Source organism: Daphnia pulex, chromosome 3 (genome assembly GCF_021134715.1).
Source record: "Daphnia pulex isolate KAP4 chromosome 3, ASM2113471v1".
Taxonomy (NCBI): domain Eukaryota; kingdom Metazoa; phylum Arthropoda; class Branchiopoda; order Diplostraca; family Daphniidae; genus Daphnia; species Daphnia pulex.
In genome coordinates this window covers 6,393,218-6,418,759 of record NC_060019.1, presented here as the reverse complement: position 1 = coordinate 6,418,759, position 25,542 = coordinate 6,393,218, and the positions used below count along the sequence as shown (strand labels likewise).

At 38.6% G+C, this 25,542-nt stretch overlaps 24 non-coding genes across 24 annotated transcripts; all 24 read left to right on the top strand.

Annotated features, from left to right (window-relative positions):
• The first annotated feature begins 908 nt into the window (after positions 1-908).
• Trnag-ucc lies at positions 909-980 on the top strand. The gene has a single exon. It is a non-coding gene; the product is annotated as a tRNA-Gly (tRNA).
• A 781-nt stretch (positions 981-1,761) lies between these two features.
• On the top strand, positions 1,762-1,880 carry Trnal-uaa. Its single transcript has 2 exons — positions 1,762-1,799; positions 1,835-1,880. It is a non-coding gene; the product is annotated as a tRNA-Leu (tRNA).
• A 1,038-nt stretch (positions 1,881-2,918) lies between these two features.
• On the top strand, positions 2,919-3,037 carry Trnal-caa. Its single transcript has 2 exons — positions 2,919-2,956; positions 2,993-3,037. It is a non-coding gene; the product is annotated as a tRNA-Leu (tRNA).
• A 1,039-nt stretch (positions 3,038-4,076) lies between these two features.
• On the top strand, positions 4,077-4,195 carry Trnal-caa. The gene is made up of 2 exons: positions 4,077-4,114; positions 4,151-4,195. It is a non-coding gene; the product is annotated as a tRNA-Leu (tRNA).
• Positions 4,196-4,380: 185 nt separating this feature from the next.
• Trnag-ucc lies at positions 4,381-4,452 on the top strand. The gene has a single exon. It is a non-coding gene; the product is annotated as a tRNA-Gly (tRNA).
• A 1,938-nt stretch (positions 4,453-6,390) lies between these two features.
• Trnal-caa lies at positions 6,391-6,509 on the top strand. The gene is made up of 2 exons: positions 6,391-6,428; positions 6,465-6,509. It is a non-coding gene; the product is annotated as a tRNA-Leu (tRNA).
• Positions 6,510-8,704: 2,195 nt separating this feature from the next.
• On the top strand, positions 8,705-8,823 carry Trnal-caa. The gene is made up of 2 exons: positions 8,705-8,742; positions 8,779-8,823. It is a non-coding gene; the product is annotated as a tRNA-Leu (tRNA).
• Positions 8,824-9,861: 1,038 nt separating this feature from the next.
• Positions 9,862-9,980, top strand: Trnal-caa. Its single transcript has 2 exons — positions 9,862-9,899; positions 9,936-9,980. It is a non-coding gene; the product is annotated as a tRNA-Leu (tRNA).
• Positions 9,981-11,018: 1,038 nt separating this feature from the next.
• Positions 11,019-11,137, top strand: Trnal-caa. The gene is made up of 2 exons: positions 11,019-11,056; positions 11,093-11,137. It is a non-coding gene; the product is annotated as a tRNA-Leu (tRNA).
• A 3,938-nt stretch (positions 11,138-15,075) lies between these two features.
• Trnag-ucc lies at positions 15,076-15,147 on the top strand. Its single transcript has one exon. It is a non-coding gene; the product is annotated as a tRNA-Gly (tRNA).
• A 779-nt stretch (positions 15,148-15,926) lies between these two features.
• On the top strand, positions 15,927-16,046 carry Trnal-caa. Its single transcript has 2 exons — positions 15,927-15,964; positions 16,002-16,046. It is a non-coding gene; the product is annotated as a tRNA-Leu (tRNA).
• A 185-nt stretch (positions 16,047-16,231) lies between these two features.
• Positions 16,232-16,303, top strand: Trnag-ucc. Its single transcript has one exon. It is a non-coding gene; the product is annotated as a tRNA-Gly (tRNA).
• Positions 16,304-17,389: 1,086 nt separating this feature from the next.
• Positions 17,390-17,461, top strand: Trnag-ucc. The gene has a single exon. It is a non-coding gene; the product is annotated as a tRNA-Gly (tRNA).
• A 771-nt stretch (positions 17,462-18,232) lies between these two features.
• Trnal-caa lies at positions 18,233-18,352 on the top strand. The gene is made up of 2 exons: positions 18,233-18,270; positions 18,308-18,352. It is a non-coding gene; the product is annotated as a tRNA-Leu (tRNA).
• A 185-nt stretch (positions 18,353-18,537) lies between these two features.
• On the top strand, positions 18,538-18,609 carry Trnag-ucc. Its single transcript has one exon. It is a non-coding gene; the product is annotated as a tRNA-Gly (tRNA).
• Positions 18,610-19,388: 779 nt separating this feature from the next.
• Positions 19,389-19,508, top strand: Trnal-caa. The gene is made up of 2 exons: positions 19,389-19,426; positions 19,464-19,508. It is a non-coding gene; the product is annotated as a tRNA-Leu (tRNA).
• A 185-nt stretch (positions 19,509-19,693) lies between these two features.
• Trnag-ucc lies at positions 19,694-19,765 on the top strand. Its single transcript has one exon. It is a non-coding gene; the product is annotated as a tRNA-Gly (tRNA).
• A 782-nt stretch (positions 19,766-20,547) lies between these two features.
• Trnal-caa lies at positions 20,548-20,666 on the top strand. Its single transcript has 2 exons — positions 20,548-20,585; positions 20,622-20,666. It is a non-coding gene; the product is annotated as a tRNA-Leu (tRNA).
• A 184-nt stretch (positions 20,667-20,850) lies between these two features.
• Trnag-ucc lies at positions 20,851-20,922 on the top strand. The gene has a single exon. It is a non-coding gene; the product is annotated as a tRNA-Gly (tRNA).
• A 782-nt stretch (positions 20,923-21,704) lies between these two features.
• Positions 21,705-21,823, top strand: Trnal-caa. The gene is made up of 2 exons: positions 21,705-21,742; positions 21,779-21,823. It is a non-coding gene; the product is annotated as a tRNA-Leu (tRNA).
• Positions 21,824-23,165: 1,342 nt separating this feature from the next.
• Positions 23,166-23,237, top strand: Trnag-ucc. Its single transcript has one exon. It is a non-coding gene; the product is annotated as a tRNA-Gly (tRNA).
• Positions 23,238-24,127: 890 nt separating this feature from the next.
• Trnag-ucc lies at positions 24,128-24,199 on the top strand. The gene has a single exon. It is a non-coding gene; the product is annotated as a tRNA-Gly (tRNA).
• Positions 24,200-24,981: 782 nt separating this feature from the next.
• On the top strand, positions 24,982-25,100 carry Trnal-caa. The gene is made up of 2 exons: positions 24,982-25,019; positions 25,056-25,100. It is a non-coding gene; the product is annotated as a tRNA-Leu (tRNA).
• A 185-nt stretch (positions 25,101-25,285) lies between these two features.
• Trnag-ucc lies at positions 25,286-25,357 on the top strand. Its single transcript has one exon. It is a non-coding gene; the product is annotated as a tRNA-Gly (tRNA).
• Positions 25,358-25,542: the final 185 nt, after the last annotated feature.

Here is a 25,542-nt window from a genome sequence, read left to right as displayed (position 1 = left end):
ATTTTCTGAAGGAGTCTCGATGGAAACATGCTGATGTACTTAGTATATCCAATGTACTAGAAAGATTTTGGCTCGTATGTATGTAAGTCAAGCCGATTGCAATAGTTCTGGAAACGCAGAAACTGTTTGCCAGATGTTTTTGACAAAAATGGCCAAAACTTGCAAAATTATACATTCCTCTTTTCCAATACCGGGAATTGAACCCGGGCCTCCTGGGTGAGAGCCAGGTATCCTAACCACTAGACAATATGGGATGAAATCCTTTGGGAAAATACATATTCCAAATCAATACAACATAATACAATTGTTGTCCTGGTATAAACAGCCTAGGACAAGGAACTCTTGAATGAGTTAGAAGAGTTTTAATGCCACATCTGTAATGCAAAGGAATTTAGGTAGATCTGATGAGGTCAGGATGGCCGAGCGGTCTAAGGCACCTGACTCAAGAAAATACATATTCGAAAAAAATACATATTCAAACGCAATAGAACGTAATACAATTGTTGTCCTGGTATAATTCGCCTAGGGCAAGGAACTCTTGAATGAGTTAGAAGAATTTTAATGCCACATCTGTAGGGCAAAGGAATTTAGGTAGATCTGATGTGGTCAGTATGGCCGAGCGGTCTAAGGCGCCAGACTCAAGGACGGAATCCTTGCTTCAATAAGGGAAGATGCAGTATTCTGGTCTTCAATGAAGGCGTGGGTTCAAATCCCACTCCTGACAAACATATCGTTATCTGAATACACATGATCATCGCGTTGCAACATAATTAGAGAGATTGCTTTGATATAGTGATAGAGAATGCTTAATGTACCACGATACAAGGTCATCAAGTGGCAATACTGGTCGATTTTCTGTAATTTTTAAAGATGTGACAATACGGAAATGATGTCGCTAACTATGTCAAGCGATGGTGGTATAGTGGTTAGCATAGTTGCCTTCCAAGCAATTGACCCGAGTTCGATTCTCGGCCATCGCAGTTTAGCTATTATTGCTAATTCTTAGCAGACTAGTCAACCTACGGAATTGAAGTCAATTTACACAAATGTTACTCTTTAGGTAAAATATAGTTGTTCATTTCTTTTTCGTTCACACATGAATAATTGACATAGATGAAATTTCTTATTCCTTGGCGATATTTCTTGCAAAGAAACCATTTTCTGAAGGAGTCTCGATGGAAACATGCTGATGTACTTAGTATATCCAATGTACTAGAAAGATTTTGGCTCGTATGTATGTAAGTCAAGCCGATTGCAATAGTTCTAGAAACGCAGAAACTGTTTGACAGATGTATTTGACAAAAATGGCCAAAACTTGCAAAATTGTCCAGTTCTTCTTTTCCCATACCGGGAATTGAACCCGCCCTCCTGGGTGAGAGCCAGGTATCCTAACCACTAGACAATATGGAATGAAATCGCTTGGGAAAATACATATTCCAAATCAATACAACATAATACAATTGTTGTCCTGGTATAAACAGCCTAGGACAAGGAACTCTTGAATGAGTTAGAAGAGTTTTAATCCCACATCTGTAATGCAAAGGAATTTAGGTAGATCTGATGAGGTCAGGATGGCCGAGCGGTCTAAGGAACCTGACTCAAGAAAATACATATTCGAAAAAAATACATATTCAAACGCAATAGAACGTAATACAATTGTTGTCCTGGTATAATTCGCCTAGGGCAAGGAACTCTTGAATGAGTTAGAAGAATTTTAATGCCACATCTGTAGGGCAAAGGAATTTAGGTAGATCTGATGTGGTCAGGATGGCCGAGCGGTCTAAGGCGCCAGACTTAAGGACGGAATCCTTGCTTCAATAAGAGAAGTTGCAGTATGCTGGTCTTCAGTGAAGGCGTGGGTTCAAATCCCACTCCTGACAAACATATCGTTATCTGAATACACATGATCATCGCGTTGCAACATAATTAGAGAGATTGCTTTGATATAGTGATAGAGAATGCTTAATGTACCACGATACAAGGTCATCAAGTGGCAATACTGGTCGATTTTCTGTAATTTTAAAAGATGTGACAATACGGAAATAATGTCGCTAACTTACGTCAAGCGATGGTGGTATAGTGGTTAGCATAGTTGCCTTCCAAGCAATTGACCCGAGTTCGATTTTCGGCCATTGCAGTTTAGCTATTATTGCTATTTCTTAGCAGACTAGTCAACCAACGGAATTGAAGTCAATTTACACAAATGTTACTCTTTAAGTAAAATATAGTTGTTCATTTCTTTTTCGTTCACACATGAATAATTGACATAGATGTAATTTCTTATTCCTTGGCGATATTTCTTGCAAAGAAACCATTTTCTGAAGGAGTCTTGATGGAAACATGCTGATGTACTTAGTATATCCAATGTACTAGAAAGATTTTGGCTCGTATGTATGTAAGTCAAGCCGATTGCAATAGTTCTAGAAACGCAGAAACTGTTTGACAGATGTATTTGACAAAAATGGCCAAAACTTGCCAAATTATACAGTTCCTCTTTTCCAATACCGGGAATTGAACCCGGGCCTCCTTGGTGAGAGCCAGGTATCCTAACCACTAGACAATATGAGATGAAATCCATTGGGAAAATACATATTCCAAATCAATACAACATAATACAATTGTTTCCTGGTATAAACAGCCTAGGACAAGGAACTCTTGAATGAGTTAGAAGAGTTTTAATCCCACATCTGTAATGCAAAGGAATTTAGGTAGATCTGATGAGGTCAGGATGGCCGAGCGGTCTAAGGCACCTGACTCAAGAAAATACATATTCGAAAAAAATACATATTCAAACGCAATAGAACGTAATACAATTGTTGTCCTGGTATAATTCGCCTAGGACAAGGAACTCTTGAATGAGTTAGAAGAATTTTAATGCCACATCTGTAGGGCAAAGGAATTTAGGTAGATCTGATATGGTCAGGATGGCCGAGCGGTCTAAGGCGCCAGACTCAAGGACGGAATCCTTGCTTCAATAAGAGAAGTTGCAGTATTCTGGTCTTCAATGAAGGCGTGGGTTCAAATCCCACTCCTGACAAACATATCGTTATCTGAATACACATGATCATCGCGTTGCAACATAATTAGAGAGATTGCTTTGATATAGTGATAGAGAATGCTTAATGTACCACGATACAAGGTCATCAAGTGGTAATACTGGTCGATTTTTTGTAATTTAAAAAGACGTGACAATACGGAAAGGATGACGCTAATTTACGTCAAGCGATGGTGGTATAGTGGTTAGCATAGTTGCCTTCCAAGCAATTGACCCGAGTTCGCTTCTCGGCCATCGCAGTTTAGCTATTATTGCTAATTCTTAGCAGACTAGTCAACCTACGGAATTGAAGTCAATTTACAGAAATGTTACTCTTTAGGTAAAAAATAGTTGTTCATTTCTTTTTCGTTCACATATGAATAATTGACATAGATGTAATTTCTTATTCCTTGAAGATATTTCTTGCAAAGAAACCATTTTCTGAAGGGGTCTCGATGGAAACATGCTGATGTACTTAGTATATCCAATGTACTAGAAAGATTTTGGCTCGTATGTATGTAAGTCAAGCCGATTGCAATAGTTCTGGAAACGCAGAAACTGTTTGCCAGATGTATTTGACAAAAATGGCCAAAACTTGCAAAATTGTACGGTTCCTCTTTTCCCATACCGGGGAATGAACCCGGGCCTCCTGGGTGAGAGCCAGGTATCCTAACCACTAGACAATATGGGATGAAATCCTTTGGGAAAATACATATTCCAAATCAATACAACATAATACAATTGTTGTCCTGGTATAAACAGCCTAGGACAAGGAACTCTTGAATGAGTTAGAAGAGTTTTAATCCCACATCTGTAATGCAAAGGAATTTAGGTAGATCTGATGAGGTCAGGATGGCCGAGCGGTCTAAGGCACCTGACTCAAGAAAATACATATTCGAAAAAAATACATATTCAAACGCAATAGAACGTAATACAATTGTTGTCCTGGTATAATTCGCCTAGGGCAAGGAACTCTTGAATGAGTTAGAAGAATTTTAATGCCACATCTGTAGGGCAAAGGAATTTAGGTAGATCTGATGTGGTCAGGATGGCCGAGCGGTCTAAGGCGCCAGACTCAAGGACGGAATCCTTGCTTCAATAAGAGAAGTTGCAGTATTCTGGTCTTCAATGAAGGCGTGGGTTCAAATCCCACTCCTGACAAACATATCGTTATCTGAATACACATGATCATCGCGTTGCAACATAATTAGAGAGATTGCTTTGATATAGTGATAGAGAATGCTTAATGTACCACGATACAAGGTCATCAAGTGGCAATACTGGTCGATTTTCTGTAATTTGTAAAGATGTGACAATACGGAAATGATGTCGCTAACTTAAGTCAAGCGATGGTGGTATAGTGGTTAGCATAGTTGCCTTCCAAGCAATTGACCCGAGTTCGATTCTCGGCCATCGCAGTTTAGCTATTATTGCTAATTCTTAGCAGACTAGTCAACCTACGGAATTGAAGTCAATTTACACAAATGTAACTCTTTAGGTAAAATATAGTTGTTCATTTCTTTTTCGTTCACACATGAATAATTGACATAGATGAAATTTCTTATTCCTTGGCGATATTTCTTGCAAAGAAACCATTTTCTGAAGGAGTCTCGATGGAAACATGCTGATGTACTTAGTATATCCAATGTACTAGAAAGATTTTGGCTCGTATGTATGTAAGTCAAGCCGATTGCAATAGTTCTAGAAACGCAGAAACTGTTTGACAGATGTATTTGACAAAAATGGCCAAAACTTGCAAAATTGTCCAGTTCTTCTTTTCCCATACCGGGAATTGAACCCGCCCTCCTGGGTGAGAGCCAGGTATCCTAACCACTAGACAATATGGAATGAAATCGCTTGGGAAAATACATATTCCAAATCAATACAACATAATACAATTGTTGTCCTGGTATAAAATGCCTAGGACAAGGAACTCTTGAATGAGTTAGAAGAGTTTTAATCCCACATCTGTAATGCAAAGGAATTTAGGTAGATCTGATGAGGTCAGGATGGCCGAGCGGTCTAAGGAACCTGACTCAAGAAAATACATATTCGAAAAAAATACATATTCAAACGCAATAGAACGTAATACAATTGTTGTCCTGGTATAATTCGCCTAGGGCAAGGAACTCTTGAATGAGTTAGAAGAATTTTAATGCCACATCTGTAGGGCAAAGGAATTTAGGTAGATCTGATGTGGTCAGGATGGCCGAGCGGTCTAAGGCGCCAGACTTAAGGACGGAATCCTTGGTTCAATAAGAGAAGTTGCAGTATGCTGGTCTTCAGTGAAGGCGTGGGTTCAAATCCCACTCCTAACAAACATATCGTTATCTGAATACACATGATCATCGCGTTGCAACATAATTAGAGAGATTGCTTTGATATAGTGATAGAGAATGCTTAATGTACCACGATACAAGGTCATCAAGTGGCAATACTGGTCGATTTTCTGTAATTTTAAAAGATGTGACAATACGGAAATGATGTCGCTAACTTACGTCAAGCGATGGTGGTATAGTGGTTAGCATAGTTGCCTTCCAAGCAATTGACCCGAGTTCGATTTTCGGCCATTGCAGTTTAGCTATTATTGCTATTTCTTAGCAGACTAGTCAACCAACGGAATTGAAGTCAATTTACACAAATGTTACTCTTTAGGTAAAATATAGTTGTTCATTTCTTTTTCGTTCACACATGAATAATTGACATAGATGTAATTTCTTATTCCTTGGCGATATTTCTTGCAAAGAAACCATTTTCTGAAGGAGTCTTGATGGAAACATGCTGATGTACTTAGTATATCCAATGTACTAGAAAGATTTTGGCTCGTATGTATGTAAGTCAAGCCGATTGCAATAGTTCTAGAAACGCAGAAACTGTTTGACAGATGTATTTGACAAAAATGGCCAAAACTTGCCAAATTGTACAGTTCCTCTTTTACAATACCGGGAATTGAACCCGGGCCTCCTTGGTGAGAGCCAGGTATCCTAACCACTAGACAATATGAGATGAAATCCATTGGGAAAATACATATTCCAAATCAATACAACATAATACAATTGTTTCCTGGTATAAACAGCCTAGGACAAGGAACTCTTGAATGAGTTAGAAGAGTTTTAATCCCACATCTGTAATGCAAAGGAATTTAGGTAGATCTGATGAGGTCAGGATGGCCGAGCGGTCTAAGGCACCTGACTCAAGAAAATACATATTCGAAAAAAATACATATTCAAACGCAATAGAACGTAATACAATTGTTGTCCTGGTATAATTCGCCTAGGGCAAGGAACTCTTGAATGAGTTAGAAGAATTTTAATGCCACATCTGTAGGGCAAAGGAATTTAGGTAGATCTGATATGGTCAGGATGGCCGAGCGGTCTAAGGCGCCAGACTCAAGGACGGAATCCTTGCTTCAATAAGAGAAGTTGCAGTATTCTGGTCTTCAATGAAGGCGTGGGTTCAAATCCCACTCCTGACAAACATATCGTTATCTGAATACACATGATCATCGCGTTGCAACATAATTAGAGAGATTGCTTTGATATAGTGATAGAGAATGCTTAATGTACCACGATACAAGGTCATCAAGTGGCAATACTGGTCGATTTTCTGTAATTTTTAAAGATGTGACAATACGGAAATGATGTCGCTAACTTACGTCAAGCGATGGTGGTATAGTGGTTAGCATAGTTGCCATCCAAGCAATTGACCCGAGTTCGATTCTCGGCCATCGCAGTTTAGCTATTATTGCTAATTCTTAGCAGACTAGTCAACCTACGGAATTGAAGTCAATTTACACAAATGTTACTCTTTAGGTAAAATATAGTTGTTCATTTCTTTTTCGTTCACACATGAATAATTGACATAGATGAAATTTCTTATTCCTTGGCGATATTTCTTGCAAAGAAACCATTTTCTGAAGGAGTCTCGATGGAAACATGCTGATGTACTTAGTATATCCAATGTACTAGAAAGATTTTGGCTCGTATGTATGTAAGTCAAGCCGATTGCAATAGTTCTAGAAACGCAGAAACTGTTTGACAGATGTATTTGACAAAAATGGCCAAAACTTGCAAAATTGTCCAGTTCTTCTTTTCCCATACCGGGAATTGAACCCGCCCTCCTGGGTGAGAGCCAGGTATCCTAACCACTAGACAATATGGAATGAAATCGCTTGGGAAAATACATATTCCAAATCAATACAACATAATACAATTGTTGTCCTGGTATAAACAGCCTAGGACAAGGAACTCTTGAATGAGTTAGAAGAGTTTTAATCCCACATCTGTAATGCAAAGGAATTTAGGTAGATCTGATGAGGTCAGGATGGCCGAGCGGTCTAAGGCACCTGACTCAAGAAAATACATATTCGAAAAAAATACATATTCAAACGCAATACAACGTAATACAATTGTTGTCCTGGTATAATTCGCCTAGGGCAAGGAACTCTTGAATGAGTTAGAAGAATTTTAATGCCACATCTGTAGGGCAAAGGAATTTAGGTAGATCTGATGTGGTCAGGATGGCCGAGCGGTCTAAGGCGCCAGACTCAAGGACGGAATCCTTGCTTCAATAAGAGAAGTTGCAGTATGCTGGTCTTCAGTGAAGGCGTGGGTTCAAATCCAACTTCTGACAAACATATCGTTATCTGAATACACATGATCATCGCGTTGCAACATAATTAGAGAGATTGCTTTCATATAGTGATAGAGAATGCTTAATGTACCACGATACAAGGTCATCAAGTGGCAATACTGGTCGATTTTCTGTAATTTTAAAAGATGTGACAATACGGAAATGATGTCGCTAACTTACGTCAAGCGATGGTGGTATAGTGGTTAGCATAGTTGCCTTCCAAGCAATTGACCCGAGTTCGATTTTCGGCCATTGCAGTTTAGCTATTATTGCTATTTCTTAGCAGACTAGTCAACCAACGGAATTGAAGTCAATTTACACAAATGTTACTCTTTAGGTAAAATATAGTTGTTCATTTCTTTTTCGTTCACACATGAATAATTGACATAGATGTAATTTCTTATTCCTTGGCGATATTTCTTGCAAAGAAACCATTTTCTGAAGGAGTCTTGATGGAAACATGCTGATGTACTTAGTATATCCAATGTACTAGAAAGATTTTGGCTCGTATGTATGTAAGTCAAGCCGATTGCAATAGTTCTAGAAACGCAGAAACTGTTTGACAGATGTATTTGACAAAAATGGCCAAAACTTGCCAAATTGTACAGTTCCTCTTTTCCAATACCGGGAATTGAACCCGGGCCTCCTTGGTGAGAGCCAGGTATCCTAACCACTAGACAATATGAGATGAAATCCATTGGGAAAATACATATTCCAAATCAATACAACATAATACAATTGTTTCCTGGTATAAACAGCCTAGGACAAGGAACTCTTGAATGAGTTAGAAGAGTTTTAATCCCACATCTGTAATGCAAAGGAATTTAGGTAGATCTGATGAGGTCAGGTTGGCCGAGCGGTCTAAGGCACCTGACTCAAGAAAATACATATTCGAAAAAAATACATATTCAAACGCAATACAACGTAATACAATTGTTGTCCTGGTATAATTCGCCTAGGGCAAGGAACTCTTGAATGAGTTAGAAGAATTTTAATGCCACATCTGTAGGGCAAAGGAATTTAGGTAGATCTGATATGGTCAGGATGGCCGAGCGGTCTAAGGCGCCAGACTCAAGGACGGAATCCTTGCTTCAATAAGAGAAGTTGCAGTATTCTGGTCTTCAATGAAGGCGTGGGTTCAAATCCCACTCCTGACAAACATATCGTTATCTGAATACACATGATCATCGCGTTGCAACATAATTAGAGAGATTGCTTTGATATAGTGATAGAGAATGCTTAATGTACCACGATACAAGGTCATCAAGTGGCAATACTGGTCGATTTTCTGTAATTTTTAAAGATGTGACAATACGGAAATGATGTCGCTAACTTACGTCAAGCGATGGTGGTATAGTGGTTAGCATAGTTGCCTTCCAAGCAATTGACCCGAGTTCGATTTTCGGCCATTGCAGTTTAGCTATTATTGCTATTTCTTAGCAGACTAGTCAACCAACGGAATTGAAGTCAATTTACACAAATGTTACTCTTTAGGTAAAATATAGTTGTTCATTTCTTTTTCGTTCACACATGAATAATTGACATAGATGTAATTTCTTATTCCTTGGCGATATTTCTTGCAAAGAAACCATTTTCTGAAGGAGTCTTGATGGAAACATGCTGATGTACTTAGTATATCCAATGTACTAGAAAGATTTTGGCTCGTATGTATGTAAGTCAAGCCGATTGCAATAGTTCTAGAAACGCAGAAACTGTTTGACAGATGTATTTGACAAAAATGGCCAAAACTTGCCAAATTGTACAGTTCCTCTTTTCCAATACCGGGAATTGAACCCGGGCCTCCTTGGTGAGAGCCAGGTATCCTAACCACTAGACAATATGAGATGAAACCCATTGGGAAAATACATATTCCAAATCAATACAACATAATACAATTGTTTCCTGGTATAAACAGCCTAGGACAAGGAACTCTTGAATGAGTTAGAAGAGTTTTAATCCCACATCTGTAATGCAAAGGAATTTAGGTAGATCTGATGAGGTCAGGTTGGCCGAGCGGTCTAAGGCACCTGACTCAAGAAAATACATATTCGAAAAAAATACATATTCAAACGCAATACAACGTAATACAATTGTTGTCCTGGTATAATTCGCCTAGGGCAAGGAACTCTTGAATGAGTTAGAAGAATTTTAATGCCACATCTGTAGGGCAAAGGAATTTAGGTAGATCTGATATGGTCAGGATGGCCGAGCGGTCTAAGGCGCCAGACTCAAGGACGGAATCCTTGCTTCAATAAGAGAAGTTGCAGTATTCTGGTCTTCAATGAAGGCGTGGGTTCAAATCCCACTCCTGACAAACATATCGTTATCTGAATACACATGATCATCGCGTTGCAACATAATTAGAGAGATTGCTTTGATATAGTGATAGAGAATGCTTAATGTACCACGATACAAGGTCATCAAGTGGCAATACTGGTCGATTTTCTGTAATTTTTAAAGATGTGACAATACGGAAATGATGTCGCTAACTTACGTCAAGCGATGGTGGTATAGTGGTTAGCATAGTTGCCATCCAAGCAATTGACCCGAGTTCGATTCTCGGCCATCGCAGTTTAGCTATTATTGCTAATTCTTAGCAGACTAGTCAACCTACGGAATTGAAGTCAATTTACACAAATGTTACTCTTTAGGTAAAATATAGTTGTTCATTTCTTTTTCGTTCACACATGAATAATTGACATAGATGAAATTTCTTATTCCTTGGCGATATTTCTTGCAAAGAAACCATTTTCTGAAGGAGTCTCGATGGAAACATGCTGATGTACTTAGTATATCCAATGTACTAGAAAGATTTTGGCTCGTATGTATGTAAGTCAAGCCGATTGCAATAGTTCTAGAAACGCAGAAACTGTTTGACAGATGTATTTGACAAAAATGGCCAAAACTTGCAAAATTGTCCAGTTCTTCTTTTCCCATACCGGGAATTGAACCCGCCCTCCTGGGTGAGAGCCAGGTATCCTAACCACTAGACAATATGGAATGAAATCGCTTGGGAAAATACATATTCCAAATCAATACAACATAATACAATTGTTGTCCTGGTATAAACAGCCTAGGACAAGGAACTCTTGAATGAGTTAGAAGAGTTTTAATCCCACATCTGTAATGCAAAGGAATTTAGGTAGATCTGATGAGGTCAGGATGGCCGAGCGGTCTAAGGCACCTGACTCAAGAAAATACATATTCGAAAAAAATACATATTCAAACGCAATACAACGTAATACAATTGTTGTCCTGGTATAATTCGCCTAGGGCAAGGAACTCTTGAATGAGTTAGAAGAATTTTAATGCCACATCTGTAGGGCAAAGGAATTTAGGTAGATCTGATGTGGTCAGGATGGCCGAGCGGTCTAAGGCGCCAGACTCAAGGACGGAATCCTTGCTTCAATAAGAGAAGTTGCAGTATTCTGGTCTTCAATGAAGGCGTGGGTTCAAATCCCACTCCTGACAAACATATCGTTATCTGAATACACATGATCATCGCGTTGCAACATAATTAGAGAGATTGCTTTGATATAGTGATAGAGAATGCTTAATGTACCACGATACAAGGTCATCAAGTGGTAATACTGGTCGATTTTTTGTAATTTAAAAAGACGTGACAATACGGAAATGATGACGCTAACTTACGTCAAGCGATGGTGGTATAGTGGTTAGCATAGTTGCCTTCCAAGCAATTGACCCGAGTTCGATTATCGGCCATCGCAGTTTAGCTATTATTGCTAATTCTTAGCAGACTAGTCAACCTACGGAATTGAAGTCAATTTACACAAATGTTACTCTTTAGGTAAAATATAGTTGTTCATTTCTTTTTCATTCACACATGAATAATTGACATAGATGAAATTTCTTATTCCTTGGCGATATTTCTTGCAAAGAAACCATTTTCTGAAGGAGTCTCGATGGAAACATGCTGATGTACTTAGTATATCCAATGTACTAGAAAGATTTTGGCTCGTATGTATGTAAGTCAAGCCGATTGCAATAGTTCTAGAAACGCAGAAACTGTTTGACAGATGTATTTGACAAAAATGGCCAAAACTTGCCAAGTTGTACAGTTCCTCTTTACCAATACCGGGAATTGAACCCGGGCCTCCTTGGTGAGAGCCAGGTATCCTAACCACTAGACAATATGAGATGAAATCCTTTGGGAAAATACATATTCCAAATCAATACAACATAATACAATTGTTTCCTGGTATAAACAGCCTAGGACAAGGAACTCTTGAATGAGTTAGAAGAGTTTTAATCCCACATCTGTAATGCAAAGGAATTTAGGTAGATCTGATGAGGTCAGGATGGCCGAGCGGTCTAAGGCACCTGACTCAAGAAAATACATATTCGAAAAAAATACATATTCAAACGCAATAGAACGTAATACAATTGTTGTCCTGGTATAATTCGCCTAGGGCAAGGAACTCTTGAATGAGTTAGAAGAATTTTAATGCCACATCTGTAGGGCAAAGGAATTTAGGTAGATCTGATGTGGTCAGGATGGCCGAGCGGTCTAGGGCGCCAGACTCAAGGACGGAATCCTTGCTTCAATAAGAGAAGTTGCAGTATTCTGGTCTTCAATGAAGGCGTGGGTTCAAATCCCACTCCTGACAAACATATCGTTATCTGAATACACATGATCATCGCGTTGCAACATAATTAGAGAGATTGCTTTGATATAGTGATAGAGAATGCTTAATGTACCACGATACAAGGTCATCAAATGGTAATACTGGTCGATTTTCTGTAATTTAAAAAGACGTGACAATAGGGAAATGATGACGCTAACTTACGTCAAGCGATGGTGGCATAGTGGTTAGCATAGTTGCCTTCCAAGCAATTGACCCGAGTTCGATTCTCGGCCATCGCAGTTTAGCTATTATTGCTAATTCTTAGCAGACTAGTCAACCTACGGAATTGAAGTCAATTTACACAAATGTAACTCTTTAGGTAAAATATAGTTGTTCATTTCTTTTTCGTTCACACATGAATAATTGACATAGATGAAATTTCTTATTCCTTGGCGATATTTCTTGCAAAGAAACCATTTTCTGAAGGAGTCTCGATGGAAACATGCTGATGTACTTAGTATATCCAATGTACTAGAAAGATTTTGGCTCGTATGTATGTAAGTCAAGCCGATTGCAATAGTTCTAGAAACGCAGAAACTGTTTGACAGATGTATTTGACAAAAATGGCCAAATTATGTTGTATTGATTTGGAATATGTATTTTCCCAAGCGATTTCATTCCATATTGTCTAGTGGTTAGGATACCTGGCTCTCACCCAGGAGGGCGGGTTCAATTCGCGGTATGGGAAAAGAAAAACTGGACAATTTTGCTCTCGATGGAAACATGCTGATGTACTTAGTATATCCAATGTACTAGAAAGATTTTGGCTCGTATGTATGTAAGTCAAGCCGATTGCAATAGTTCTGGAAACGCAGAAACTGTTTGCCAGATGTATTTGACAAAAATGGCCAAAACTTGCAAAATTGTACGGTTCCTCTTTTCCCATACCGGGGAATGAACCCGGGCCTCCTGGGTGAGAGCCAGGTATCCTAACCATTAGACAATATGAGATGAAATCCTTTGGGAAAATACATATTCCAAATCGATACAACATAATACAATTGTTTCCTGGTATAAACAGCCTAGGACAAGGAACTCTTGAATGAGTTAGAAGAGTTTTAATCCCACATCTGTAATGCAAAGGAATTTAGGTAGATCTGATGAGGTCAGGATGGCCGAGCGGTCTAAGGCACCTGACTCAAGAAAATACATATTCGAAAAAAATACATATTCAAACGCAATAGAACGTAATACAATTGTTGTCCTGGTATAAATCGCCTAGGGCAAGGAACTCTTGAATGAGTTAGAAGAATTTTAATGCCACATATGTAGGGCAAAGGAATTTAGGTAGATCTGATGTGGTCAGGATGGCCGAGCGGTCTAAGGCGTTAGACTCAAGGACGGAATCCTTGCTTCAATAAGAGAAGTTGCAGTATTCTGGTCTTCAATGAAGGCGTGGGTTCAAATCCCACTCCTGACAAACATATCGTTATCTGAATACACATGATCATCGCGTTGCAACATAATAAGAGAGATTGCTTTGATATGGTGATAGAGTATGCTTAATGTACCACGATACAAGGTCATCAAGTGGCAATACTGGTCGATTTTCTGTAATTTTAAAAGATGTGACAATACGGAAATGATGTCGCTAACTTACGTCAAGCGATGGTGGTATAGTGGTTAGCATAGTTGCCTTCCAAGCAATTGACCCGAGTTCGATTTTCGGCCATTGCAGTTTAACTATTATTGCTATTTCTTAGCAGACTAGTCAACCAACGGAATTGAAGTCAATTTACACAAATGTTACTCTTTAAGTAAAATATAGTTGTTCATTTCTTTTTCGTTCACACATGAATAATTGACATAGATGTAATTTCTTATTCCTTGGCGATATTTCTTGCAAAGAAACCATTTTCTGAAGGAGTCTCGATGAAAACATGCTGATGTACTTAGTATATCCAATGTACTAGAAAGATTTTGGCTCGTATGTATGTAAGTCAAGCCGATTGCAATAGTTCTAGAAACGCAGAAACTGTTTGACAGATGTATTTGACAAAAATGGCCAAAACTTGCCAAATTGTACAGTTCCTCTTTTCCAATACCGGGAATTGAACCCAGGCCTCCTTGGTGAGAGCCAGGTATCCTAACCACTAGACAATATGAGATGAAATCCTTTGGGAAAATACATATTCCAAATCAATACAACATAATACAATTGTTGTCCTGGTGTAAACAGCCTAGGACAAGGAACTCTTGAATGAGTTAGAAGAGTTTTAATCCCACATCTGTAATGCAAAGGAATTTAGGTAGATCTGATGAGGTCAGGATGGCCGAGCGGTCTAAGGCACCTGACTCAAGATAATACATATTCGAAAAAAATACATATTCAAACGCAATAGAACGTAATACAATTGTTGTCCTGGTATAAATCGCCTAGGGCAAGGAAATCTTGAATGAGTTAGAAGAATTTTAATGCCACATCTGTAGGGCAAAGGAATTCAGGTAGATCTGATGTGGTCAGGATGGCCGAGCGGTCTAAGGCGCCAGACTCAAGGACGGAATCCTTGCTTCAATAAGAGAAGTTGCAGTATACTGGTCTTCAATGAAGGCGTGGGTTCAAATCCCACTCCTGACAAACATATCGTTATCTGAATACACATGATCATCGCGTTGCAACATAATTAGAGAGATTGCTTTGATATAGTGATAGAGAATGCTTAATGTACCACGATACAAGGTCATCAAGTGGTAATACTGGTCGATTTTCTGTAATTTAAAAAGATGTGACATTACGAAAATGATGACGCTAACTTACTTCAAGCGATGGTGGTATAGTGGTTAGCATAGTTGCCTTCCAAGCAATTGACCCGAGTTCGATTCTCGGCCATCGCAGTTTAGCTATTATTGCTAATTCTTAGCAGACTAGTCAACCTACGGAATTGAATTCAATTTACACAAATGTTACTATTTAGGTAAAATATAGTTGTTCATCTCTTTTTCGTTCACATATGAATAATTGACATAGATGTAATTTCTTATTCCTTGGCGATATTTCTTGCAAAGAAACCATTTTCTAAATGATTCTCGATGGAAACATGCTGATGTAATTAGTATATCCAATGTACTAGAAAGATTTTGGCTCGTATGTATGTAAGTCAAGCCGATTGCAATAGTTCTGGAAACGCAGAAACTGTTTGCCAGATGTATTTGACAAAAATGGCCAAAACTTGCAAAATTTTACATTCCTCCTTTCCCATACCGGGAATTAAACCTGGGCCTCCTGGGTGAGAGCCAGGTATCTTAACCACTAGATAATATGGGGAGAAATCGCTTTGGAAAATACATATTCCAAATCAATACAACATATTACAATTGTTGTCCTGGTGTAAACAGCCTAGGACAAGGAACTCTTGAATGAGTTAGAAGAGTTTTAATCCCACATCTGTAATGCAAAGGAATTTAGGTAGATCTGATGAGGTCAGGATGGCCGAGCGGTCTAAGGCACCTGACTCAAGAAAATACATATTAAAAAAATACATATTCAAACGCAATAGAACGTAATACAATTGTTGTCCTGGTATAAATCGCCTAGGGCAAGGAACTCTTGAATGAGTTAGAAGAATTTTAATGCCACATCTGTAGGGCAAAGGAATTTAGGTAGATCTGATGTGGTCAGGATGGCCGAGCGGTCTAAGGCGCCAGACTCAAAGATTCGAATCCTTGCTTCAATAAGAGAAGTTGCAGTATTCTGGTCTTCAATGAAGGCGTGGGTTCAAATCCCACTCCTGACAAACATATCGTTATCTGAATACACATGATCATCGCGTTGCAACATAATTAGAGAGATTGCTTTGATATAGTGATAGAGAATGCTTAATGTACCACGATACAAGGTCATCAAGTGGTAATACTGGTCGATTTTCTGTAATTTAAAAAGATGTGACAATACGATAATGATGACGCTAACTTACGTCAAGCGATGGTGGTATAGTGGTTAGCATAGTTGCCTTCCAAGCAATTGACCCGAGTTCGATTCTCGGCCATCGCAGTTTAGCTATTATTGCTTATTCTTAGCAGACTAGTCAACCTACGGAATTGAAGTCAATTTACATAATTGTTACTCTTTAGGTAAAATATAGTTGTTCATTTCTTTTTCGTTCACACATGAATAATTGACATAGATGTAATTTCTTATTCCTTGGCGATATTTCTTGCAAAGAAACCATTTTCTGAAGGGGTCTCGATGAAAACATGCTGATGTACTTAGTATATCCAATGTACTAGAAAGATTTTGGCTCGTATGTATGTAAGTCAAGCCGATTGCAATAGTTCTAGAAACGCAGAAACTGTTTGACAGATGTATTTGACAAAAATGGCCAAAACTTGCCAAATTGTACAGTTCCTCTTTTCCAATACCGGGAATTGAACCCAGGCCTCCTTGGTGAGAGCCAGGTATCCTAACCACTAGACAATATGAGATGAAATCCTTTGGGAAAATACATATTCCAAATCAATACAACATAATACAATTGTTGTCCTGGTGTAAACAGCCTAGGACAAGGAACTCTTGAATGAGTTAGAAGAGTTTTAATCCCACATCTGTAATGCAAAGGAATTTAGGTAGATCTGATGAGGTCAGGATGGCCGAGCGGTCTAAGGCACCTGACTCAAGATAATACATATTCGAAAAAAATACATATTCAAACGCAATAGAACGTAATACAATTGTTGTCCTGGTATAAATCGCCTAGGGCAAGGAAATCTTGAATGAGTTAGAAGAATTTTAATGCCACATCTGTAGGGCAAAGGAATTCAGGTAGATCTGATGTGGTCAGGATGGCCGAGCGGTCTAAGGCGCCAGACTCAAGGACGGAATCCTTGCTTCAATAAGAGAAGTTGCAGTATACTGGTCTCCAATGAAGGCGTGGGTTCAAATCCCACTCCTGACAAACATATCGTTATCTGAATACACATGATCATCGCGTTGCAACATAATTAGAGAGATTGCTTTGATATAGTGATAGAGAATGCTTAATGTACCACGATACAAGGTCATCAAGTGGTAATACTGGTCGATTTTCTGTAATTTAAAAAGATGTGACATTACGAAAATGATGACGCTAACTTACTTCAAGCGATGGTGGTGTAGTGGTTAGCATAGTTGCCTTCCAAGCAATTGACCCGAGTTCGATTCTCGGCCATCGCTATTATTGCTAATTCTTAGCAGACTAGTCAACCTACGGAATTGAATTCAATTTACACAAATGTTACTCTTTAGGTAAAATATAGTTGTTCATCCCTTTTTCGTTCACATATGAATAATTGACATAGATGTAATTTCTTATTCCTTGGCGATATTTCTTGCAAAGAAACCATTTTCTAAATGATTCTCGATGGAAACATGCTGATGTAATTAGTATATCCAATGTACTAGAAAGATTTTGGCTCGTATGTATGTAAGTCAAGCCGATTGCAATAGTTCTGGAAACGCAGAAACTGTTTGCCAGATGTATTTGACAAAAATGGCCAAAACTTGCAAAATTTTACATTCCTCCTTTCCCATACCGGGAATTAAACCTGGGCCTCCTGGGTGAGAGCCAGGTATCTTAACCACTAGATAATATGGGGAGAAATCGCTTTGGAAAATACATATTCCAAATCAATACAACATATTACAATTGTTGTCCTGGTGTAAACAGCCTAGGACAAGGAACTCTTGAATGAGTTAGAAGAGTTTTAATCCCACATCTGTAATGCAAAGGAATTTAGGTAGATCTGATGAGGTCAGGATGGCCGAGCGGTCTAAGGCACCTGACTCAAGAAAATACATATTAAAAAAATACATATTCAAACGCAATAGAACGTAATACAATTGTTGTCCTGGTATAAATCGCCTAGGGCAAGGAACTCTTGAATGAGTTAGAAGAATTTTAATGCCACATCTGTAGGGCAAAGGAATTTAGGTAGATCTGATGTGGTCAGGATGGCCGAGCGGTCTAAGGCGCCAGACTCAAAGATTCGAATCCTTGCTTCAATAAGAGAAGTTGCAGTATTCTGGTCTTCAATGAAGGCGTGGGTTCAAATCCCACTCCTGACAAACATATCGTTATCTGAATACACATGATCATCGCGTTGCAACATAATTAGAGAGATTGCTTTGATATAGTGATAGAGAATGCTTAATGTACCACGATACAAGGTCATCAAGTGGTAATACTGGTCGATTTTCTGTAATTTAAAAAGATGTGACATTACGAAAATGATGACGCTAACTTACTTCAAGCGATGGTGGTGTAGTGGTTAGCATAGTTGCCTTCCAAGCAATTGACCCGAGTTCGATTCTCGGCCATCGCAGTTTAGCTATTATTGCTAATTCTTAGCAGACTAGTCAACCTACGGAATTGAATTCAATTTACACAAATGTTACTCTTTAGGTAAAATATAGTTGTTCATCCCTTTTTCGTTCACATATGAATAATTGACATAGATGTAATTTCTTATTCCTTGGCGATATTTCTTGCAAAGAAACCATTTTCTAAATGATTCTCGATGGAAACATGCTGATGTAATTAGTATATCCAATGTACTAGAAAGATTTTGGCTCGTATGTATGTAAGTCAAGCCGATTGCAATAGTTCTGGAAACGCAGAAACTGTTTGCCAGATGTATTTGACAAAAATGGCCAAAACTTGCAAAATTTTACATTCCTCCTTTCCCATACCGGGAATTAAACCTGGGCCTCCTGGGTGAGAGCCAGGTATCTTAACCACTAGATAATATGGGGAGAAATCGCTTTGGAAAATACATATTCCAAATCAATACAACATATTACAATTGTTGTCCTGGTGTAAACAGCCTAGGACAAGGAACTCTTGAATGAGTTAGAAGAGTTTTAATCCCACATCTGTAATGCAAAGGAATTTAGGTAGATCTGATGAGGTCAGGATGGCCGAGCGGTCTAAGGCACCTGACTCAAGAAAATACATATTAAAAAAATACATATTCAAACGCAATAGAACGTAATACAATTGTTGTCCTGGTATAAATCGCCTAGGGCAAGGAACTCTTGAATGAGTTAGAAGAATTTTAATGCCACATCTGTAGGGCAAAGGAATTTAGGTAGATCTGATGTGGTCAGGATGGCCGAGCGGTCTAAGGCGCCAGACTCAAAGATTCGAATCCTTGCTTCAATAAGAGAAGTTGCAGTATTCTGGTCTTCAATGAAGGCGTGGGTTCAAATCCCACTCCTGACAAACATATCGTTATCTGAATACACATGATCATCGCGTTGCAACATAATTAGAGAGATTGCTTTGATATAGTGATAGAGAATGCTTAATGTACCACGATACAAGGTCATCAAGTGGTAATACTGGTCGATTTTCTGTAATTTAAAAAGATGTGACAATACGATAATGATGACGCTAACTTACGTCAAGCGATGGTGGTATAGTGGTTAGCATAGTTGCCTTCCAAGCAATTGACCCGAGTTCGATTCTCGGCCATCGCAGTTTAGCTATTATTGCTTATTCTTAGCAGACTAGTCAACCTACGGAATTGAAGTCAATTTACATAATTGTTACTCTTTAGGTAAAATATAGTTGTTCATTTCTTTTTCGTTCACACATGAATAATTGACATAGATGAAATTTCTTATTCCTTGGCGATATATCTTGCAAAGAAACCATTTTCTGAAGGAGTCTCGATGGAAACATGCTGATGTACTTAGTATATCCAATGTACTAGAAAGATTTTGGCTCGTATGTATGTAAGTCAAGCCGATTGCAATAGTTCTAGAAACGCAGAAACTGTTTAACAGATGTATTTGACAAAAATGGCCAAAACTTGCAAAATTTTACGGTTCCTCTTTTCCCATACCGGGAATTGAACGCGGACCACCTGGGTGAGAGCCAGGTATCCTAACCACTAGACAATATGGAATGAAATCCCTTGGGAAAATACATATTCCAAACCAATACAACATAATACAATTGTTGTCCTGGTATAAACAGCCTAGGACAAGGAACTCTTGAATGAGTTAGAAGAGTTTTAATCCCACATCTGTAATGCAAAGGAATTTAGGTAGATCTGATGAGGTCAGGATGGCCGAGCGGTCTAAGGCACCTGACTCAAGAAAATACATATTCGAAAAAAATACATATTCAAACGCAATAGAACGTAATACAATTGTTGTCCTGGTATAATTCGCCTAGGGCAAGGAACTCTTGAATGAGTTAGAAGAATTTTAATGCCACATTTGTAGGTCAAAGGAATTTAGGTAGATCTGATGTGGTCAGGATGGCCGAGCGGTCTAAGGCGCCAGACTCAAGGACGGAATCCTTGCTTCAATAAGAGAAGTTGCAGTATTCTGGTCTTCAATGAAGGCGTGGGTTCAAATCCCACTCCTGACAAACATATCGTTATTGAATACACATGATCATCGCGTTGCAACATAATTAGAGAGATTGCTTTGATATAGTGATAGAGAATGCTTAATGTACCACGATACAAGGTCATCAAGTGGTAATACTGGTCGATTTTCTGTAATTTAAAAAGATGTGACAATACGGAAAGGATGACGCTAACTTACGTCAAGCGATGGTGGTATAGTGGTTAGCATAGTTGCCTTCCAAGCAATTGGCCCGAGTTCGATTCTCGGCCATCGCAGTTTAGCTATTATTGCTAATTCTTAGCAGATTAGTCAACCTACGGAATTGAAGTCAATTTACACAAATGTTACTCTTTAGGTAAAATATAGTTGTTCATCTCTTTTTCGTTCACATATGAATAATTGACATAGATGTAATTTCTTATTCCTTGGCGATATTTCTTGCAAAGAAACCATTTTCTGAAGTGGTCTTGATGGAAACATGCTGATGTACTTAGTATATCCAATGTACTAGAAAGATTTTGGCTCGTATGTATGTAAGTCAAGCCGATTGCAATAGTTCTGGAATCGCAGAAACTGTTTGCCAGATGTATTTGACAAAAATGGCCAAAACTTGCAAAATTGTACGGTCCCTCTTTTCCCATACCGGGAAATGAACCCGGGCCTCCTGGGTGAGAGCCAGGTATCCTAACCACTAGACAATATGAGATGAAATCCTTTGGGAAAATACATATTCCAAATCAATACAACATAATACAAATGTTGTCCTGGTATAAACAGCCTAGGACAAGGAACTCTTGAATGAGTTAGAAGAGTTTTAATCCCACATCTGTAATGCAAAGGAATTTAGGTAGATCTGATGAGGTCAGGATGGCCGAGCGGTCTAAGGCACCTGACTCAAGAAAATACATATTCGAAAAAAATACATATTCAAACGCAATAGAACGTAATACAATTGTTGTCCTGGTATAATTCGCCTAGGGCAAGGAACTCTTGAATGAGTTAGAAGAATTTTAATGCCACATTTGTAGGGCAAAGGAATTTAGGTAGATCTGATGTGGTCAGGATGGCCGAGCGGTCTAAGGCGCCAGACTCAAGGACGGAATCCTTGCTTCAATAAGAGAAGTTGCAGTATTCTGGTCTTCAATGAAGGCGTGGGTTCAAATCCCACTCCTGACAAACATATCGTTATCTGAATACACATGATCATCGCGTTGCAACATAATTAGAGAGATTGCTTTGATATAGTGATAGAGAATGCTTAATGTACCACGATACAAGGTCATCAAGTGGTAATACTGGTCGATTTTCTGTAATTTAAAAAGATGTGACAATACGGAAAGGATGACGCTAACTTACGTCAAGCGATGGTGGTATAGTGGTTAGCATAGTTGCCTTCCAAGCAATTGACTCGAGTTCGATTCTCGGCCATCGCAGTTTAGCTATTATTGCTAATTCTTAGCAGACTAGTCAACCTACGGAATTGAAGTCAATTTACACAAATGTTACTCTTTTGGTAAAATATAGTTGTTCATCTCTTTTTCGTTCACATATGAATAATTGACATAGATGTAATTTCTTATTCCTTGGCGATATTTCTTGCAAAGAAACCATTTTCTGAAGGGGTCTCGATGGAAACATGCTGATGTACTTAGTATATCCAATGTACTAGAAAGATTTTGGCTCGTATGTATGTAAGTCAAGCCGATTGCAATAGTTCTGGAATCGCAGAAACTGTTTGCCAGATGTATTTGACAAAAATGGCCAAAACTTGCAAAATTGTACGGTTCCTCTTTTCCCATACCGGGGAATGAACCAGGGCCTCCTGGGTGAGAGCCAGGTATCCTAACCACTAGACAATATGAGATGAAATCCTTTGGGAAAATACATATTCCAAATCAATACAACATAATACAATTGTTTCCTGGTATAAACAGCCTAGGACAAGGAACTCTTGAATGAGTTAGAAGAGTTTTAATCCCACATCTGTAATGCAAAGGAATTTAGGTAGATCTGATGAGGTCAGGATGGCCGAGCGGTCTAAGGCACCTGACTCAAGAAAATACATATTCGAAAAAAATACATATTCAAAGGCAATAGAACGTAATACAATTGTTGTCCTGGTATAAATCGCCTAGGGCAAGGAACTCTTGAATGAGTTAGAAGAATTTTAATGCCACATCTGTAGAGCAAGGGAATTTAGGTAGATCTGATGTGGTCAGGATGGCCGAGCGGTCTAAGGCGCCAGACTCAAGGACGGAATCCTTGCTTCAATAAGAGAAGTTGCAGTATACTGGTCTTCAATGAAGGCGTGGGTTCATATCCCACTCCTGACAAACATATCGTTATCTGAATACACATGATCATCGCGTTGCAACATAATTAGAGAGATTGCTTTGATATAGTGATAGAGAATGCTTAATGTACCACGATACAAGGTCATCAAGTGGTAATACTGGTCGATTTTCTGTAATTTAAAAAGATGTGACAATACGAAAATGATGACGCTAACTTACGTCAAGCGATGGTGGTATAGTGGTTAGCATAGTTGCCTTCCAAGCAATTGACCCGAGTTCGATTCTCGGCCATCGCAGTTTAACTATTATTGCTATTTCTTAGCAGACTAGTCAACCAACGGAATTGAAGTCAATTTACACAAATGTTACTCTTTAGGTAAAATATAGTTGTTCATTTCTTTTTCGTTCACATATGAATAATTGACATAGATGTAATTTCTTATTCCTTGGCGATATTTCTTGCAAAGAAACCATTTTCTGAAGGAGTCTCGATGGAAACATGCTGATGTACTTAGTATATCCAATGTACTAGAAAGATTTTGAATCGTATGTATGTAAGTCAAGCCGATTGCAATAGTTCTGGAAACGCAGAAACTGTTTGACAGATGTATTTGACAAAAATGGCCAAAACTTGCAAAATTGTCCAGTTCTTCTTTTCCCATACCGGGAATTGAACGCGGACCACCTGGGTGAGACCCAGGTAACCTAACAACTAGACAATATGGAATGAAATCGCTTGGGAAAATACATATTCCAAATCAATACAACATAATACAATTGTTGTCCTGGTATAAACAGCCTAGGACAAGGAACTCTTGAATGATTTAGAAGAGTTTTAATCCCACATCTGTAATGCAAAGGAATTTAGGTAGATCTGATGAGGTCAGGATGGCCGAGCGGTCTAAGGCACCTGACTCAAGGACGGAATCCTTGCTTCAATAAGAGAAGTTGCAGTATACTGGTCTTCAATGAAGGCGTGGGTTCATATCCCACTCCTGACAAAAATATCGTTATCTGAATACACATGATCATCGCGTTGCAACATAATTAGAGAGATTGCTTTGATATAGTGATAGAGAATGCTTAATGTACCACGATACAAGGTCATCAAGTGGTAATACTGGTCGATTTTCTGTAATTTAAAAAGATGTGACAATACGAAAATGATGACGCTAACTTACGTCAAGCGATGGTGGTATAGTGGTTAGCATAGTTGCCTTCCAAGCAATTGACCCGAGTTCGATTCTCGGCCATCGCAGTTTAACTATTATTGCTATTTCTTAGCAGACTAGTCAACCAACGGAATTGAAGTCAATTTACACAAATGTTACTCTTTTGGTAAAATATAGTTGTTCATCTCTTTTTCGTTCACATATGAATAATTGACATAGATGTAATTTCTTATTCCTTGGCGATATTTCTTGCAAAGAAACCATTTTCTGAAGGAGTCTCGATGGAAACATGCTGATGTACTTAGTATATCTAATGTACTAGAAAGATTTTGGCTCGTATGTATGTAAGTCAAGCCGATTGCAATAGTTCTAGAAACGCAGAAACTGTTTGACAGATGTATTTGACAAAAATGGCCAAAACTTGCAAAATTGTCCAGTTCTTCTTTTCCCATACCGGGAATTGACCGCGGACCACCTGGGTGAGAGCCAGTTATCCTAACCACTAGACAATATGAGATGAAATCCTTTGGGAAAATACATATTCCAAATCAATACAACATAATACAATTGTTGTCCTGGTATAAACAGCCTAGGACAAGGAACTCTTGAATGAGTTAGAAGAGTTTTAATCCCACATCTGTAATGCAAAGGAATTTAGGTAGATCTGATGAGGTCAGGATGGCCGAGCGGTCTAAGGCACCTGACTCAAGAAAATACATATTCGAAAAAAATACATATTCAAAGGCAATAGAACGTAATACAATTGTTGTCCTGGTATAAATCGCCTAGGGCAAGGAACTCTTGAATGAGTTAGAAGAATTTTAATGCCACATCTGTAGGGCTAAGGAATTTAGGTAGATCTGATGTGGTCAGGATGGCCGAGCGGTCTAAGGCGCCAGACTCAAGGACGGAATCCTTGCTTCAATAAGAGAAGTTGCAGTATTCTGGTCTTCAATGAAGGCGTGGGTTCAAATCCCACTCCTGACAAACATATCGTTATCTGAATACACATGATCATCGCGTTGCAACATAATTAGAGAGATTGCTTTGATATAGTGATAGAGAATGCTTAATGTACCACGATACAAGGTCATCAAGTGGTAATACTGGTCGATTTTCTGTAATTTAAAAAGATGTGACAATACTGAAAGGATGACGCTAACTTACGTCAAGCGATGGTGGTATAGTGGTTAGCATAGTTGCCTTCCAAGCAATTGACCCGAGTTCGATTCTCGGCCATCGCAGTTTAGCTATTATTGCTAATTCTTAGCAGACTAGTCAACCTACGGAATTGAAGTCAATTTACACAAATGTTACTCTTTAGGTAAAATATAGTTGTTCATCTCTTTTTCGTTCACATATGAATAATTGACATAGATGTAATTTCTTATTCCTTGGCGATATTTCTTGCAAAGAAACCATTTTCTGA